Source organism: Mustela nivalis, assembly GCF_964662115.1.
Source record: "Mustela nivalis genome assembly, chromosome: 1".
In the NCBI taxonomy this organism is placed as follows: Eukaryota; Metazoa; Chordata; class Mammalia; order Carnivora; family Mustelidae; genus Mustela; species Mustela nivalis.
The window spans coordinates 71,743,486-71,761,701 of NC_139020.1; the positions used below are offsets into that span (position 1 = coordinate 71,743,486).

At 33.7% G+C, this 18,216-nt stretch overlaps 1 long non-coding RNA gene across 2 annotated transcripts in view; it reads left to right on the forward strand.

The window, feature by feature from the left end:
* The window catches only part of LOC309854382, a 62,140-nt gene extending 48,171 nt beyond the window's left edge, over nucleotides 1-13,969 (forward strand). For both annotated transcript variants that reach the window (XR_014306192.1, XR_014306193.1), the window contains 2 exons: nucleotides 11,083-11,209; nucleotides 13,560-13,969. This is a non-coding gene — a long non-coding RNA (uncharacterized lncRNA). The remainder of the gene's footprint in view (nucleotides 1-11,082; nucleotides 11,210-13,559) is intronic.
* Nucleotides 13,970-18,216: the final 4,247 nt, after the last annotated feature.

The following is an 18,216-nucleotide window of genomic DNA, read 5'->3' on the forward strand; positions in this document are numbered from 1 at the left end:
AAATGCTCTTATTATATGTGTATAGCTTGATTATTTTTCACAAATTGAATACACTTATGAAAATAGCACCCCGGACATAATAATACCTGCACCCCAGAGGCTTTCTTTATGTTCTCTTTGAGAAACAATTGCCTTAAATTGTCAGTTATCCTGACTTTTAACACCATAGAGTTACTGCATTTACTTTCATTTTTATTTAAAAAAATTTTTTAAAGCCGAACTCGTTCAGCTTTATTTGAAGATATTTTTCATAAACAATTGTGGTATTTCAGGCAGGGCATATGCAGACAGTCATTGACAGTATACAACAACTTTCAAACTCCCTTCTTCAATGGGCTATCAAAATCAGAAAGCTACTGTAAAACCCAATGAAGTCTTCAGGTGATGCTCTGAACAGGGAAAGTTTAGCGTGAGGTTTGACAGTTAATGTTTGGCATATTGCTCAACAACTTTTCACAAGCTGACCCTGACTTTCAGGAAAAGAAATGAAAATGTCAGAACTATCAATCTGAAAATCCCATAAGCTACAAAAGAAGCTCTTTTGAGGGATGTCATCTCCATGGTGACACTGCAAAGTCCAGATTGCCTGACACACTGGGAACCATTTTGGGGGGGTCAAGTTCCAACAGGTCTCTGAGCTTTAGGGAGTCAAGTCTATGTTGAAGACAGAGGGAGAAGAGGATATAAAAAATGAATTTTAGTTTATCTACACCCTAAGGCAACTGTGCCAAAGTGGCTGACGTATGTAAAAATCAAGGAATCCCTCCTCCTGGGTACCAAGAGGAAGTTTCTCAAAACTAGAAGAGAAAGGTGCTTTTCCCCACTGTATCAGTCTAGCTTCCGAGATACTGTTAGTGACCTCTGCTCTTCCCCACAAACAACAATGAAGTGTCCTGTCTGCTAATGTCATAGCTTAAAAAAAAAAAAAAGGAAAACAAAATTCTGCATTTAAAAAATATTTTATTTATTTATGAGAGAGCAATGGGGAGGAGCAGAGGGAGTGGGACAAGGAGACTCCACACTGAACACAGAACCCAAGGCGAGGCTCATCTCAAGACCCGAGATCACGATGTGAGACAAAACCAAGAGTCTAACATTTACCTGACTGAGCCATGCAGGCACCCCCAAATTCTGCAATTTTATTAGATTGATTAAAAATAGAATTTCCACCTACACAGTCACCAGAAGTACAGTTAACAAACATGCACACACTTCATTTGGTATCTCCTACTTTTCTTTCTATAAGTAGAGTTACTCTTCTGTATCTGCCTTTTCATGCTTAAATTATGATATATACATTTTAAAATCCACAAAGTGTCATTTAAATAAGATGCAATGCCACCCTTGTTGTTAGTCTTCCACCAAAAGTGTTCTCGTCAAGTCATACATAATCCCACATTGCTCAATTCATTAGTCAAATATCACCCTATCTGATCTTTCTTTTATTTTGCATGTGTTCTTCTTTGTTTTCCTGACAGAATACTTCTGTCTTGCAGTTTTCCTCCTTCCTTCTGCCTCATTTTTGCTGGTTCCTTCTTTTCTCAATTTTCCCTCATTGTTCATGTGTCCCAGGGTTCATTTCTCGGTGGGTTAAAGCCTCTGCCTTTGGCTCAGGTCATGATTCCAGGGTTCTGGGATTGAGCCCCGCATCGGGCTCTCTGCTCAGTAGGGAGCCTGCTCCCCCCTCTCTCTGCCTGCCTCCTCTGCCTACTTGTGATCTCTGTCTGTCGAATAAATAAATAAAATTAAAAAAAAATAAAAAATAAAAAGTAAATTAAAAACATCAGAGTGATATTGACTCCCAGATTTATATCTCAGGCCCAGGAGTTTTCCCCTGAAATCCAGATTTGTATATGCAATGATATACCCAACAGCTCCACTTGGATGCCCAATAGGTATACTAAATCCAATAGGTACAAAATTGAGTTCGATTTTTATTCTCCACAACCTGATCCACCTAGAATGTTTTCCATCTCATTATTAGCAGCTTCATTCTTCCAGGTGCTTGAAGTCAAATACTTGGAATGATCCTTGACTCTTTGTCTCACAACATATCTAATTTGTCAGCAAATTTGTTCACCTTATAAAAAACATGTGGAGGAACACAGACTATTTCTTTTATTATTATTTTCTAATTAACATCCAGTGTTATATTAGTTTCAGGTGTACAATATAGCGATTCAACAACTCTATACATTACCCAGTGCTCATCACAATATTAAATCTCTTTCACCAATTTCACTCATTCCCCACCAACCACCCCTCTGGTAACCATCAGTTTGTTTTCAATCGTAAAGGGTCTGTTTTTTGATTTTTTTATTTTTTCCTTTTATTCTTTGCTTTGTTTCTTAAATTCCACATGTGAGTGAAATCATATAGTATTTATCTTTTTCTGATTTATTTTATTTAGTGTTACACCTTCTAGGTTCATCTGTGTTGTCACAAACAGCTTGATTTCATTTTTTATGGCTGAGTAATATTCTACTGTGTGTATAGATAGATAGATATAGAAGTAGATATATAGATATGACTCATTTTCTTTATCCATTCATCTTCCCATGGATACTTAGGTTACTTCCATAATTTGGTTATTGTAAATAATGCTGCAATAAATATAGAGGGGCATTTGTTCTTTCAAATTAGTGCTTTTTGTATTCTTTGGGTAAATACTCAGTAGCAGAACTACTGAATCATAGGTAATTCTGTTTTTAATTTTTTGAGGAACCTCCACTTGTTCTCCACAGTGGCTGCATCAGTTTGCATTCCCATCAATAGAGAACAAGGGTTCCTCTTTCTCCACATCTTCCCCAACACTTGTTGCTTCTTATATTTTAGACTTTAGTCTGACTGACAAGTGAGGTGACATTTCATTGTAGTTTTGATTTGTATTTCCCTGATGAACAGTGATGTTGAACATTGTTTCATGTGTCTGTGGGCTATCTGTGTGTCTTCTTTGGAGAAATATCTGTTCAGGTCTTCTGTCCATTTTTTAAACTCGGTTATTTGTTTATTTGGTATTGAGTTGTAGAAGTTCTTTACATATTTTGTATATTAACCCTTCATCAGATGTCATTTGCCAATATCTTCTCCTAAGAGAAGACAACTGAAAGGTTGTCTTTCAGTTTTATTGATTGTTTCCTTTGTTGTGCAGAAGTTTTTTTATTTTTATGTAGTCCCAATATTTTTTTTTAATTTTTAATTTTTTATAAACATATAATATATTTTTATCCCCAGGGGTACAGGTCTGTGAATCGCCAGGTTTACGCACTTCACAGCACTCACCAAAACACATACCCTCCCCAATGTCCATAACCTCACCCCCCTTCTCCCAAGCACCCTCCCCCCAGCAACCCTCAGTTTGTTTTGTGAGATTAAGAGTCACTTATGGTTTGTCTCCCTCCAAATCCCTGATATGAGGAAGTGGTGATGCAACATGGGGGCTTAAGTGGATAGGAGAAGAATAAATGAAACAAGATAGTCCCAATATTTTTGCTTTTGTTTTCCTTACTTCAGAAGCATATTTAGAAAATCACGGCTATCGCTGATGTCAGAAAAATTATTGCCTGTTCTTTCTTCTAGAATTTTCATGAATTCAGGTCTCATTTTTAGGTCTTTAGACAATTTAGGGTTTATTTTTGTGTGTGGTGTGAGAAACTCGTCCATTAAGATTTTTGCATGTTGCTGTCCAGTTTTCCCAACACCATTTGTTGGAGAGACTATCTTTTCCCCACTACATATTCTTCCTCCTTTGTTAAAATATTAATTGACCATACAAGCTTTGGTTTATTTCTAAGTTCTCTATTCTGTTCATTGATCTAGGTGTCTACTTTTGTGCTAGTACCATACTATTTTGATTTCTACAGCTTTGTAGTAGATCTTGAAATCTGGGATTGTGATGCCTCCAGTTTTGTTCTTCTTTTTAAAGATTGCTCTGCTATTTTGGGTATTTTGTGATTTCATATAATTTTAGGGTTATTTGTTCTAGTTCTGTGAAAAGTGCTATTCAGTTTTTTTGATAGATATTGCATTAAATCTGTGGAATGCTTTGGGTAGTATGGTCTTTTTAACAATATTTGTTCTCCCAATCCATGAGCGTGGAATATCTTTCCATTTGTTTGTGTTGTCTTCAGTTTCCTTAATCAGTGTTTTATATATTTCAGAGTACAGGTCTTTCACATCTTTGGTTAAGTTTATTCTTAGATATTTTATTATTATTATTTTGGTGCAAATGTTAATGGGATTGTTTTCAAATTTCTCTTTCTGCTGGCTGCTTCAGAAATGCAAAGGGTTTCTGTATATTGACTTTGTATCCCTGCAACCTTTTTAAACTACTGATTCAATTTTGTTGCTGGTAATTAGTGTGCTCAGATTTTTTATGTCTTCTTAATTCAATTTTAGGAGATTATATGTTTTTAGGAATTTATCCATTTCTTTTGGGTTGTCCAATTTGTTGACATATAATTTTCATAATTTTCTCTTATAATTTTTATTTCTGTAGTGTTGGGTTCTCCTCCTTGATTTCTGGTTTTGTTTGAGTCCTCTATTTTTATCAGTCTGGCCAAAGGCTTATCAATTTTGTTAATCTTTTTAAAGAACTAGTTGCTTGTTTCATTAATTTGTTCTATTGATTTTTAAAAAATTTTTAGTTTGTTATTTTAGCTCTAATCTTTATTATTTCCTTTGTTTTACTGGTTTTGAGTTTTTAGTCTGCTGTCCTTTTTCTAGCTCCATCATGTTGTTTATATGAGATTTTTCTTGCTTCTTAAAGTAGGCTTATTTTGCTATAAACTTTCCTCTTTGAGCTACTTTTGCTACATCCCAAGGATTTTGAACCATTGTGTTTTCATTTCCATTTGTCTCCAGGCATTTTTTAAAATTTCCTCTTTGATTTCATGGTTGACCCTTTCATTGTTCAGTAGCATGTTATTAGGTGTTTACAAACTTGGGATTTTCTACCTTTCTATTGAATCCACTCTTAAAATTTTAAAATGTCCCTTCTAATCTTCAATAATACTTTTGCCTTAAAGTATTTTTCTGATATCTTATAGGTTTTTTGGGGATGGAGGGGTCAGCATACACATGGTATATATTTTCAAAACTTTACACTTATAATTTCTGTGATTTTATTTTTAAAGTGTTTCTCTTATAAGAAAAATAGGTATTTTTTATAGACTTTTCTTGTGAGTAGCTCCTCCATTCACATTTTATGCAATTTCTTTTCTAATTGGGTTTAAATCTACTACTTATTATTTGTTTTTCTTGTTTCCCTTCCTTCCTGTCTCATTTTAAATAAAGCTTGTTTTTTAAAAATTATGTCATTTCCCCTTCCATGAACTTGTTAATCATATGATCTTTTATTCTTTCCTGTGATTTTTCTAGACCTACACTGTTCAATACAGTAAATGCTAGACACATGCAGCAATTTAAATTAAATAATGTTAAAATTTCAGTTCCTCCATCACACTTGCCACAATTCATGTGCTCAATAAGTCACATGTGGCTAATGACTGTAAAATAGGACAGCACAGATTATGAAACACATCTATTATTGCAGAAGTTCTATTCAGTAGTGCTGCACTAGGGATTTCAGCATGCATTCTAGACTCATTACAGTTTACCTTAAATTAGTACTATTTCCATTTCCTGGATAATGCAAGAACACTATGAAACTTTAACTCTATTTAACCCTTTTCTGCTTTTGAGATGTTATTCCATAAAGTTAAATTATTTCGATATTTTATCCCCACATGGCTTTGAATATTAAAGTCAATGTTTATTTAGAGTTTCTCAAATATCTTTCCTGTTGTTTTATTATTTCTTTCTATATGATTGTGCCTTTTTTCTGGGATAATATCTTTTCCACTTAAAGAACTCTCACTAGTATTCCCTTATAGCACCTAGAAATATTGCTCTATTGTCTTCTGGTTTCCATTTTATCTATTGAAAAATTGGTTGTCACTATTTTATTTTTAAAAATCTGTTTTTATAGATTTTTCCCCTCTCTTCTCTTTAATTTTCAGAACTTTTACTATAATATAGTAATTACTATAATGCCACCCTTTGGTGGCATTTTTTGTAGATATTTTCCTGATGTTTGCAGATATCTTTTTTTTTTAAAGATTTTATTTATTTATTTGACAGAGAGAAATCACAAGTAGATGGAGAGGCAGGCAGAGAGAGAGAAAGAGGGAAACAGGCTCCCTGTCGAGCAGAGAGCCCGATGCGGGACTCGATCCCAGGATCCTGAGATCATGACCTGAGCCAAAGGCAGCGGCTTAACCCACTGAGCCACCCAGGCGCCCTGTTTGCAGATATCTTGAAGCTCAGGTGTAATGTCTATTTTCCTAATTGGGAAATTCTCAGCCATATTTTTTTTCAAATATATCTTTAGTCCATTCTCTCTTTCGTCTTCTTTTGCGACTTCAATTAAATGTAATTCTATTTCTCATTTCCCATATATGCTTTCTTCTCTTTCTATTTCTAAATTTCTGTCCTCTTTTCTTTCCATGCTTCATTCTACATGTCTTTCCACTGATATATCTCTAACATGACTAATCTGTTACTAAGTCCATTCATGGAAATTTTACTATTGATCTTTTTCTTTCAATTCTATAGTTTCAATTTAATATATTTTTTAAAAGATTTTATTTATTTATTTGACAGACAGAGATCACAAGTAGGCAGAGAGGCAGGCAGAGAGAGAGGAGGAAGCAGGCTCCCCGCTGAGCAGAGAGCCTGATGCGGGGCTCGATCCCTGGACCCTGGGATCATGACATGAGCTGAAGGCAGAGGCTTTAACCCACTGAGCCACCTAGGCGCCCCTCAATTTAATATTTTTAATAGTAGTCTGTGTTGTGATAAAATTGGTCCTAAGGCCTAAATGTGTTCCCACCTTGCTTCTGCAAGTCAAGGAAAGGGGAAGGAGTTAGTGTGCCTAACAGAACTGCATTCTCTGACACTTTTTCTTTTCTCATTGACGATGATAATCTCTATATCTGGTAAAATGTGTTAACTAATATATTGAAATGTTGCTTGATGCTACTGGAGGGAGACATTAAAATAGCAATGAGTATTTTTTAATCTACTCTCGGTCTTCTAACATTCAACATTGGGAGCTGTATCACTACCGGCAATTACAAAAACTGCTTCTAACAGCCCAATTCTAGAGATACAACTGTCATTTTTGCTACTTTGCCCAGACTAAATGACCTCAATTCAGAATATTCTGATGTTTCCCTGATGCTCCTAAGACTAGAGTTGTTCTTTTTTTAGAGTAAGATTTATTGAGGTATAATTTACATACAGTATAATTCACTCATTTTAGTATACAATTCTATGAATTTTGACAAATGCACATCACTGTGTGACTGTCACTAAAATCACAATATAGAGTAGCTCCACCACATACAAAAATTTCTTATGCTTATTTGTAGTCAACTTTTTCTCTCAGCTCCAGCTCCTGGAAAACATTGACCTATTTTTTTGTCCTTATAGTTTTACCTTTTAGATAATGTCATAAAAATGGAATCATACATTATATAGACTTTTGAATCTGCTTCTTTTATTTAGCATAATGCACTTGATATTCATCTATGTTGCTGGGGTATTAGTAGTTTGTTCCTTTTAGCCAAGAGTTTAAATGATATAATCAGCAACTGTCTCTTACTTGAACTCTTTTAAAGCTGATTTATAAGTTGGAAGTATATAAATACCTACTTTCAAATCCCTGAGCATAACATCTGTCTGTTTCATTGGAAATTCACAAGGAGAATAAAAATTTAGGAAAAGCAATAAATTAAACTAATTAAGCAATCCAAATTTGAAGAATCTAAAATATGTTCATTCTATACCTTTTAAAGTTAAAAATAATGCCTTTATAAGTTTAGACTGTGAGTATATAATCTACAACAAGCATCTGGATCTGCCAAGAATGTTTGTATTCTCTCCATGCTTTCAGGAAAAGTTTAGGTTAGATGATTGAAAATTAAACATTTATCTGATTAATTGTTGGTTGAATAAATATCGAAGGACTTAAGCATTCACTATTCTTTATAAAGTATTGCTGTTATTTTATCCCTCAATCTCATATTGTCTGGTGATAAGAATATACAATCTCAGTCATATGACAATATTTTATTAAATTTTAATTTGATCTTACCTTTTAGTGTAACAAATAGACAGTAGAGTTTCAACTGTAATGCCATGCACGTATCTTTTTTCCAATTGTGTTTTATTTTCATTGATCCCATCACATCAAGTATATGATATTGAGCAGTATGTTTCATCCCTACTAATTGTAACAGGGTTATTCAAATGCATTAACCAGACAGTGCCTGCACATTATATTTGAAGTGAAAAAAAAATGCAGTCTTATGTTTTAATGGAATTTCAGAATTTTTTAATGCTTTCTGTGTTGTGGAATTAATTATACGATCATAAAATTTTTTCTCCTCAGAAGGAAGATTTTATAATTTGAGTGAAGAACTCAAAGAGCTCAAGTAGAGAATGATAGGATATTTTAAAAGGAAATCTATATATAAGAATTTTCCTACCACGATGAGATATACTAAAAAACAAAACCCTTTGAGTGGTCCCATCACACAGTTGTTATCACACCATTTTGCAAAAGCATCTTTCCCTTTTTGTCCCCTTGCTGACAAGCCTTGTATATTTTATTTGTATGCAAGTGAATGGCAGTTTATTGTGTCCCAGAGGACAGGGTATTAATGATCATTTGCTTCCTGCTGTGGGGCCTGTCATAATTTTGTAGGCAGAAGAGTGACAGAAGTAACGGCCAATCAGTATGCTAATACTGCCCGAGAATGGGTAGTTAGTCTATTTTAACCAACGTTTTTTTTGCCAAATCCTTAGGTAATTTTCATTAAAAAAATGCAATTTTTGATAGCATTGCAAATTGCTACATGGAGCCAGTTGAAGAAACCATATATTTCTTTTGTGTGGCAGTCAGACTTCTGTCTCAGCAGGTGCCTTCTAGGGAAAAAAAGAAAGACTTCTAATGTGAAAGCCCATTTTGGTCAGCAAGAATCAATCACTAAAACATTCAGCAATTTGTTATATCAATATCTTATCATGGAGAATTCTTTGCAGCATACGGAAATTAAATCTAGTCTCTGACAAGTAAATAGAAGGCAGAATCTTTAAAAATATTAGTTGAAAGCCAAATGTAAAAAATCCTGCAGATTTATACAGTGTGATGCCATTCATTTTTCTCTTTATTGTTCTGTTTCTTCAATTTTAGTGACATTTGTTTTTTTAAAGGAAAAGATATGCCTAAAGATGTTTGCTTTCAATGATAGCATGTAAATATTCAAATATTTTAGTAGCCATTCTATAGCGTACAACCTATAGTAAATGTACTGTTGACTAGGAAAAAAAGAGTTTCTTAGAATGATTTCTGAGTGTTGGCACAGCACGTGAACACATGATTACAGAGGGGATTAGTGGATTAAGGTATAGACAGTTGGTGGCCTTAAGGCAACAGATAAAAGAGCTCCACTTTCTCTCCATGAAATCACATTTTATTTTTACCCACATACAAACAATGCCAGATATGTAAACTAATAAAACAGAATTATTTTGAGACCACTATTTTCACTTAAATATGTTCATCATAGAAAACAAAACAATAATAAAAAAACAATAACAATTTCACAGATGCATATATCTGCATGAAATACAAGGTAATATAATTTAACATCACAAATACGTTTGAGACACTCTGATTTACCCCTGGGGCTGGAGAAAGAATTTTTTTCTGTATGTTAAAGTTTGAGCTTAGTTATTTCAAAATACAGACTTATTAGACTATGGTGATGATCAATGCTATCACCAGAAAAATGTGTTTATTATTTTTTAATAAAAATTAAGTAGATATCATATCAAATGCAATTTTACTTTTTGGAAAACAGAGAAACCTTGTTTGCTGCCTGCTGTTTTTTTATATATGCAAATCTTTATACATTACAGAAAAACCTAGCTGCCTTCTACAATCCCATAAACATTTTGCTGTTTTATGAGATGTTTGTAATAAATGTGATTGATGATTTTTTTTTCACAATTGCCTATTAGAAATACACTATTTTGTGATTAAATACTTAGAGATAACTCAATTCCAAGTCATGAGAATACAGGCTATGAAGTGACATGGATACCAAAATACTTGTTTAATCTAGTATTTAAATTTAGTTGTATATTTATTTTAGATAGTATTTTTCCTAGTTCACAGAGATTTTGCATTTCAATCAATTACAAACCTATCTAAAAAAAAATAGTGTGGCTTGGGGCAGGGAAATAGCTTTAAGCTGCGCACACATATAGTCACAAGGGTGAATAGCTATAATTATATTGGAGTGCATCCAAGAAATCAGCTATTCTGTTTACACTTATTGCCTCTTCAAATTTATGTGCACCTCAAGCAAACATACTGTAAATTGATTTTAATACTAAAAATTGTTGACCTTAGTATCATAGTTTATTGACTATTTTTCATGTTGTTGTTATCTTCCCAAAATTTAAAATTTAAATAAACATTGATAATAATTTATTATAATTTCAAACTATAGCTTTCCTCTTTAAGAGTCAAAAAGCCCATTGACTTACTGTGGTAAAAGTCAACTCATGAAAACATAAAAATGAAGTCTTGTTCTAAAATCCTTTAAAATTAGAATGCTCTCCTGCAGGCTACATTCAGAATGGACTGCTGTGGAGGTCTGTGGAGTTAGCCTGGAAGCAGCGTTGAGCCCCTGCCTAAACATCCACTGTAGGTTGGACTTATAAGAGAATGGATAAAGACAAAATTTGAACTATTCTTGTTTTAGGTGATGGAAGAAGAAATGTCATATTTATCCAGGTATTTGCCAAAGTCCAATTTTACCATTTAGGCCTATGAAGTATTTCAAAGATTCTTTTTTCTCCCTTTAATTTACCTTGAAAGAGAGACATTATTGTCTCTTTCCATGTTTAAGCCCAACAATAACTTCTGAATTTTCCTTTGGGTTATACTCTTTTGAATTTCATACATTTAGCATAACAAGGCAGGCCTAAAAATGTCTTCTATCATAGGTTTGTGATCTGACCCAGAAACCAAACTGGAAGCCTAAGGAAAGGAACCATGGGGTAAGAAACAAGCCCGATGATGGTTTGGGCAGAAAGACTTCCGTGGCTCATCAAGATTCATCTTTCAACAGGTGTGGACACTGGGTTTAGATACCATAGCCATAATTAGTAATAATTTTTTTCCAGTTTAAAAGGATATAATTGATGTATGACATAGTATATGTTTAAGGTATATGATGGGATGACTTGATATTCATATATAGGAATGTTTACCACTATAAGGTTAGTTAACATCTCCTCTACCTCACATAATTACCATTTTGTTATTGTCATTGTTATGGTGAGAACACAAAATCTTTATCCTCATAGCAACTTTCACACATACAGTTCAGTATGGCAGTAATAAATTTTACTTCCCCATGGATTCAGCTGTTTTGCATATATCTTTTTTTTTTTTTTTTTTTTTTTTTTAGTTACTGAGCAGCAGCAGCAGTAGATATTTGCAAAAGATTTTATGTTAAATATCTCTCCATTTCTCTTTAAGTAACAGAAGGTCATGCCCTTTGTTTCCATATTTACTAAGAGGATGTCCTTATACACTATCCTGGAAGAAGAGCTACAAGTCAGTTAATACGTCCTTCCCTTACCATAATCATTTATTCAAGATAATGTAATATTAGGGGTATCTTCTTGGCTTGGATTTGAAGACTGTTTAGCCATTAATGAACTGAGTAACTGGGGCAAGTTACTTAACCTCTTTTGGCACCGGTATCTTAATTTGTGATTCAGTAAAATAGTAGAATCTACATTACAGGATTATTTTAAAGATTAAAGAAGCAAAAATGCATAGCTAGAATTTTAAATAATATCTTTTACATATTATGTGCTATATAAGCATTTGCTTTTAATAGTACTAAAATCCATTTATTCAGTCACTCATTTAGTCACTGAATCTATCCACCTTTCTACTGTATTATTAATTCATTCTGGCACAAAGCTAAGCACGGCAGAGGATTCTGTAATGCATATACAGGGTGGCTTATGTCACTGAAGAGTCAGTTGTCTGATAGGAGAGTTAATACAAATGCCAATCTGTAACACATGATTAAAAATGGTAGGTACTTAGACAATATTGTGAGCGTTTAGAGGAAGAAAAATAAACTACAATTTATTATGTCATAATGTCAGGCTCTGTGCTAGGCACTTACATACACTACCTCATTAATCCAGATCCTAGATGGGATGAAAAGATTTTATCCTGCAAATGATGATTAATGAGTCAAAAAGAACTGGTTGGTTTGGAATTTAAAGACAAAGGAGAAAATCATTCCATTTTGAGAAGTGTGCATACACTGTAACACATAGGCCAGGACAGGGAAAAGACAAAACAGCTCTGTTTGGTGAGAACAGAATTTGCAAGGAAATAAATAGTTGCTGTGCCATCACCCAGGGGTTCTAGAATAATGTAAGGGAGACATTCCAATGTACCATATATATATATATATATATATATATATATATATATATATGAAAGCAGTGTATATTAGATTAGTATAATAGAAAATGTGTAAATAGATTAGTATATTAGATTAGTATAAATAGAAAATGTGACAGCAAATATGCAAAATAAAATAATACAGATATTTTTATACAATGTGTTTGATTATAAATATTTTCTGCCAAACTAAGTGTTGGGAAGGCAGTTAATAAATTTATCATTTTATAAAAGTCTGATTTTTAAAAAAGTTTTTGTTTGGTTCTTGTAGGAAGACAATTATCTATGAATATTTCACATTTCTAATTTGAGAATAGTTGAACAAGGAGATATTCCAGATAGTAAAGTTTATAGACATCTGTCCTCCAGACATGGTTCAGGGTAGTAAAGATAGAAACATCTCTTCCACATCTCCAGAAAATATTTGCCAATATTACAGAGTGAAGATAACATTCCTCTTTCCCTGGGGGAGAGAGAGTTGAGAAAATCATTAGCAGCCCTATATATGATCAATTTCTTAATTTTTTAGTTTCCTCTTCTATAATGCTCCCCATTGTATGTGCAAGTACACTCTGGCCCCTAATACATTGTCCTTCAGGGATTGCAGCTTGGGAAACAAACACAAAATGTTGCTATGGCTGCTGCTTTTGCTTTCAGTAATAAGTGTTTGTTTCTGACCCATAGGTTTTATGTTTTCTGTAGATAAAATATGTTATCGTGCCATACATTTATATATATATGTATATATATATACATATATATATAAAACTATATATAACACATATATAGTATTTGTGTTATGTGTGTATGTATATTTTATATATATATGAAAGTGACCTATTAGCTTATAAATAGGGTACATTTTAAGACTCTTTACAGTTTCTGACCCTAACAGTTCTTGTCACAGAGGCTGTGTCACATATTATCTCAATCCATCCTTCCCTCCCCAGCACTCAGCTAATCTGTTTTTCTATCCTTTTCCATGGAGATGTGGCCTTGTAATGAAGTATTACCAGTGGAAGATACAGAAGAAATGGTATACCATTTCTAGGTTAAGAAAGTTAAGAACAGACAAGTCTTATCTATGCACTTTCTCTTTTCCTTCCTGCGGACTCTGGAAACTTTGTTGAAGATGGAAGCATCTCAAGATGAAAGGGATCTGTGTCCTGACAGACCCTGTGGTCCAACTATATTGGACTGTGGTATGATCAAACATTAAGTGTCAAGCTGCTAAAATCTTCCAATTGTTCGTTATAGAAGTTAATCACCTTTGACTTTGAAGATTTGATTTTAAAAAATCTCATTGGTCTCCTTTGCAGAATTCTAGAGAAAAATTCATTATTCTGTCACCTGGTAAGTAAAGAGAAAGGGCACACATATACTTTACTTTATTGTACCTGTAGGGGTTTGGTTAGCCAGAGGGAGCCGTTTGGTTGTAAATTTAAGATTGACCCCGCCACTCCCAGAGGAACTTGCTTACAAACCCCGGATATAGGAGCAGGCCAAGCTGGATGGAGACATCCAATCAGTGGGGCGCACACATATTTGCTATGGTGAATTAGAATTCAATTGGCCACCATATTGCTGACCGAGGGTGACTGGGCAGTTTTCCCTGTGTGTTGCAATCTCATTGGCCACCTGTGTGTGGGCTGGGATCAACCACCTCTATAAAGGTTAGTCTGTGAGGCAGGGGAGGAATAGTAATAGCCTGGGGTCGTTGGGAGCAGCATTGTCGGAGAGTGTCATGGGGAGCCTGGGGATCTTGGAAGCGGCCTCGCCGGGGAGCATTGCAGCCAGGAGCATCGTGGTTGGGTAGGGGAATCGTTGTCGGGTAAGGGAATCGTTGTTGTCGGGTAAGGGAAGTTGTCAGGGTCAGTGTCCTGGTCGTTGTCCCCTCTTTGTAAGAGACAGCCCCTACTGGTTGGTTTGATTTTTGATGTGATGCTTGGTGCGAAATAAAGCTTTGCTTGACTTTCGCTTTGTGTCAGTCTCATTCCTTTGATCACAGACCCTAACAGATCCTAACAGTACCAAGTGTACTTTAGGGTAACTGAATAGTTAATGAAGAAAAATTCCTCCTTTTAGATGTAATTTACTAATGCTAGATTTAGAATATTAAGTGATATTAATGAGTTATGGTTAATTTTTTAGAGATATTATAATTAAAAATAGTCCTAATGCAGGCTGTCTGTGTGACTCAGTAGGTTAACTGTCTGCCTTTGGCTCAGGTCATGATCTCAGGGTCCTGGGAGTGAGCCCCACATTGGGAAGCAGGGAGTCTGCTTCTCCCTCTCCCTCTGCTTCTCACCCCTGCTCATGCTCTCTATCTTTCTATCAAATCTTTAAAAAAAAATAGTCTTTATGCTTAGCAATTAATATTGAAATATTTATGGATGGAAAAAAACAGCTTCTTTTAGTGAGCTAATTTTTCTATAAACTATAAATAAATACAGAACAAGAGTTCTCCAATAGGATAATAAAGGGTTATAGTAAAGGTATATAAAAGCATAACTGAAGAATTTCTTAAAATGAAATTTAGGAAACCATAACAAATAAGAACTTGAGTTTTAAAAATTAGAGTAAATGCATTGAACATGCAAATGAAAAATGTAGAGAAAGAAGAACAAATACAAAATGAAGCAGAAGACAGGGATTAATAGAGGTAAAAGGAAAAGTTTTAAAATTAGGAGACAGGTAAAATGTAGAACAAATAAATTCAAACTAGCTAGCTGAAGTAACTGAAAAGACAAACTGCTTGTTAACCCAAATAAAGATTTAAACAGTGAAAAAGAACAATTAAATAAAATTAGAAGAGAAGGCTACTAGCCATGAACATAAGAAGCTAAAAGAGCAAAAAACCCCCCTCAAAACCCATAAGACCCTTGCGAACAAATACATCTAAAAAAAGTTACACATACATACTGTATATGTTATAAACATATAAATATTGAAATGCAAGGAATTTCAATATTTAGAAATATGTTGTTAAAAAAGAAAATTGTAAATTATCAAAACTTATTAGGGAGAAGAAATTACCTATGAAAAGTTTAGAAAAGCAGTTAAAGAGTCTCAGCTTAAAAAAAAAAAATTAAAGTTACCAGGGCCGTATGGTATCAGATATGATGGAAATCTCCCCAACTCATTGGATGAAGCCATTATTACCTTTATACTGATGCTTGAGTAACTAGTAAAAATAAAACAGAACGAAACAGACTCACACCAAAACTATAGACCAGTCTCATTAATGTAGGCACAAAAATTAAATAAATTTCTGGGAAATCAAGACTAAGTATGATAAAAAAAAGTATACATTGCACACGTTAGTATTTATATCAGGAAATGCAAAAATCTTTAAATATTACTCAGCCATAAAAAAGAATGAAATCTTGCCATTTACAACATTGTGGATAGAGCTAGAAAGTTTTATAATCAATGAATAAGTCAGTCAGAGAAAGACAAATACTATATGATTTCACAGACATATGGAATTTAAGAAACAAAACAGCTGAATAAGGAGGGGGGAAAGAGAGGCAAACCAAGAAACAGACTTTTAACTACAGAGAACAAACTGATGGTTACTGTAGGGAGGTTGGCAGGGTTGGGGGATTGGTTAGATAGGTGATGGGTATTGTAGTGATGAGCAGTGGGTGTTATATGGAGGTGATGAATCACTGAATTCTACACCTGAAACAAATATTACACTGTATGCTAACTAACTGAAATTTAAATAAAAACTTAAAAAAAAATAAATATATGTGTGGAAGTATAAAAAAAATCTTTATATATCAAGAAACCTTTCAACCTAATCTGTAATATCATTCAATCAATGAAGAAAAACCATATGATCATTATTTATATGTGCTAAAAATTATTTGATAAGCTCAGAGGCTATTCCAAATTAAAATTGCTCATGAAATGGGCAAAAGAGGCTTATACCAAAATATCATAGAGACCCCTAAAGTCATCAACAGACATCATTGTAAATAATAGAATATTAAACCTATTTCTACTAAAACCAGGAACAACACACAAATGATTGCTTTCTCCCTTAATATTCCATATTGTTTATGGATTTAGTAAATACAATAAAATATGCAATTAAAATTGTAAATATTTGGATCTAGAAATAAATACCAATGTACATGGATCCTTTATATGTGATAAAGCAGATATTTCAGTTTGGTGTGATACAGATGGTTTATGCTCAAAATTGCAATCATACAACTTACTATTCATCTGGGATGAGAAACAAATCTAGACAGACTCAAATGTAAATATATAAATAAAATCAGAATTTTAGAAAAAATTTAGAAGACATCAAACAGGAACATGAAATGATTCTCTACCTCTCTGGGTAGCAAAAAAAATTCTAAATTATAGTAATAAAGTCGTATCACTTAATGCACTTCATATTGGGAAAATTAAATCAAGATAACACCTGCTGCTCATAGAGATGTAGTATTCTCACACCTTGCTGATAGAAATATGAATTGTTGCAGCCCTCTTGAAAAATAAACAGATCTTTGTATTAAGCAATATGACCCTGGAGACTGCATACCAAACAAATTAAAATACACCATAAAAGTATTTTCTTACAAGCATGTCTCTTATAACATTTTTCTGGTGGAAAGTAAAAAACAAGTGGCTGTGCATGAAGGTAGTGGAGAAAGATTGAATAAAAGTTACTATAATAATGGCATGATATTCATACCATGGTGTATCTACCATCTGTGTTAAAGAGCATTTAAAAGAAGGCAGTAATTTCCATATTAAATGACAAAAATATGAAATTGAGCAGTGGAAAAATGTGATCCTATTATTAGAAATAAATTATATATATATATATATATATATTTATATAAAATTTGCCTACCTATAGCCTGTGTATCATCTATATATCTCTATTATGTACCTATGTAACTTTATTTCAATGAAATATGAACACCACATAAAGTATGAAAATGTACACAGTCGGTTTTTAAAACTGGTTACCTAGACTTTAATTATCTTGGAAAATGAAGGGTAGAAGAGAGGTTAAAGGACCAGAATAAGAATCAGAGTAAGAATGAGGGGGAGAGGGAAGAGGAGATCTGATGTATATGGTGCTTACAAAGATCATGAATCAGTCATTACAATGTTAATAATGATTATCTTGAAGTTATGGGTATTCAAATGATTTTTACTCCTTTAAATCTGTAGCTTCAGATTTTTTGTAACATGGATGTGTTCTTTTCATAATGGGGAATTCAGTGATTTTTATTCGTGGGGAAAGGGAAACACAACAATACTTAGCAAAAAATCCTGTTTGAGAAATGTTTATGAACAAAAACTTTATTATAAGATTGAGAACTGAAACTGAAAACCCAAAGAACCAGGGTTGGGTAACCCTCTCTAAACAACGACTGGAAGAAAAGTGCCAAGGTCCAGACTCATGGGACAGGTAGCTAGATATTTCCAGGAGAAAGGCACAAGATTATCAGATCTTAATGCCATTATTCTTTACATAACTAAGATCTTATTATCATTAAGCATGCTAAACTTCCCATGTACATCATTCTGCAGTAAAAAAATACACTGCAGGGCACCTGGGTGGCTCAGTGAGTTAAACCTCCAACTCTTGGTTTCAGCTCAGGTCCAGTATCTCA